Source organism: Gadus morhua, chromosome 4 (genome assembly GCF_902167405.1).
Source record: "Gadus morhua chromosome 4, gadMor3.0, whole genome shotgun sequence".
In the NCBI taxonomy this organism is placed as follows: Eukaryota; Metazoa; Chordata; class Actinopteri; order Gadiformes; family Gadidae; genus Gadus; species Gadus morhua.
In genome coordinates this window covers 8049559-8052058 of record NC_044051.1, presented here as the reverse complement: position 1 = coordinate 8052058, position 2500 = coordinate 8049559, and the positions used below count along the sequence as shown (strand labels likewise).

General features: G+C 38.4%; 1 protein-coding gene across 7 annotated transcripts in view; it reads right to left on the bottom strand.

Moving 5' to 3' along the window:
- The window catches only part of grip1 (glutamate receptor interacting protein 1), a 28469-nt gene that overhangs the window by 20950 nt on the left and 5019 nt on the right, over positions 1-2500 (bottom strand). The gene's annotated exons all lie outside the window — the stretch shown is intronic.

Below are 2500 nucleotides of genomic sequence, written 5' to 3'. Positions count from 1 at the left end.
TACTACTGCTACTACTATACTACTACTATAACTATACTACTTCTACTATACAACTACTATGCTACTACTATAACTATTGTACTTATGCTATACTACTACTGCTACTACTACTCCTACTATACAACTACTATACTACTACTGCTATACTACTACTGCTACTACTATACAACTACTATAACTATACTACTTCTACTATACAACTACTATGCTACTACTATAACTATTCTCCTTATGCTATACTACTACTGCTACTACTACTCCTACTATACTACTACTACTGCTACTACTATACTACTACTATAACTATACTACTTCTACTATACAACTACTATGCTACTACTATAACTATTCTCCTTATGCTATACTACTACTGCTACTATACAACTACTATACTACTACTGCTACTATTACTACTGCTATGATACCACTGCTACTATTCTATTACTGCTACTATACTACCAATACTTCTATACTATTACTACTATACTACTGCTATTAAGTACCAATATACTACTAATACTTTACTACCGCTTCTACTATATCACTACTACTACTACTGCTACTACTACTAGAACTACAATAATATACTACAATTGCTGCTACTATACTAGTACTACTATACTGCTACTATTCCTACGATACTGGTATTACTACTACTACTACTAATATTCCTACTACTCTTACTATGCTAATATGATTGCTACTATACCACTACTACTCCTACTATATTGCAACTCCTTGTGCTCCTAAACCAGGAGTTGCTTTGTGCCCATGAGGTGAAGAAGAGTTGTAGAGTAACAGACCATGACTCCCTGGTACCACAACACAGCGCCTAGTACTAGTGAAGATCTACACCGCCTAGTACTTCTGAAGATCTACACCGCCTAGTACTACTGAAGATCTACACCGCCTAGTACTACTGAAGATCTACACTGCCCAGTACTACTGAAGATCTACACCGTCTAGTACTACTGAAGATCTACACTGCCCAGTACTACTGAAGATCTACACCGTCTAGTACTACTGAAGATCTACACCGCCTAGTACTACTGAAGATCTACACCGCCTAGTACTACTACAGATCTACACCCTATAGTACTACTGAGATCAACACCCTATAGTACTACTACAGATCTACACCCAATAGTACTACTACAGATCTACACCCTATAGTACTACTACAGATCTACGCCCAATAGTACTACTACAGATCTACACCCTATAGTACTGCTGCAGATCTACACCCTATAGTACTACTACCGATCTACACCCTATAGTACAACTACATATCTACACCCTATAGTACTACTACAGATCTACACCCAATAGTACTACTACAGATCTACACCCAATAGTACGACTACAGATCTACACCCTATAGTACTACTGCAGATCTACACCCTATAGTACTACTACAGATCTACACCCTATAGTACTACTACCGATCTACACCCTATAGTACAACTACATATCTACACCCTATAGTACTACTACAGATCTACACCCAATAGTACTACTACAGATCTACACCCATTAGTACGACTACAGATCTACACCCTATAGTACTACTGCAGATCTACACCCTATAGTACTACTACAGATCTACACCCTATAGTACTACTACAGATCTACACCGTATAGTACTACTACAGATCTACACCCTATAGTACTACTACAGATCTACACCCTATAGTACTACTACAGATCTACACCCAATAGTACTACTACAGATATACACCCTATAGCACTTCTACAGATCTACACCCTATAGTACTACTGCAGATCTACACAAGGGCTACACGATTTGGGGAAATAATCGAACTGTGATTACAACCAATATTGCGATATAGTATGCGATTTTTCTTTTAAAGTTCCTTATGTTCTGTATTATTCACTAAACACAAGCAATAAATAATTCTATATTATGACCAACACAACATTGTAAGCAGTCAACATATTAACTGCTCTTTCCTTTAGGCCAGGCCTATGTGTTGAGATGAATAGATGCATGAATTTATATTATAATACCTTTATTTAAATAGGAATTGTAAAAGAAAAAGAGATACGAATCTTAATATCTCCAGTCAGTAACAGTTACAGTTACCCGAAAAATAAAAATAAATAGTTTTTTGTTTGTTTTTCGCAGCCACTGCGTTTGCAAATCGCGTTGTATTGAATCACGCTGACGGTTTGAATACGATTAATCGTTTCGGCCCTCAACTACACCCTACAGTACTATCGAAGACCTATAGCCTCCTAGTGCTATTGGAGAAGAACCTCATATTACTACTGAACACCAGCTCCTCTCTTCCATCAGACCCTCCTTTTCCATGAAGCAGCCTCACCCCCTGGAGGAGATCACAGCCTCGCAGTCCTGATGAGGAGGAGGATTACAGCCAAGACCAGCTGCTGCTCTCCTCCATAGAACTCATGATCGACATCATCGGGACGCGTACACATGGACACATGGAACGCACACGTACAGACTAACACGTACGGA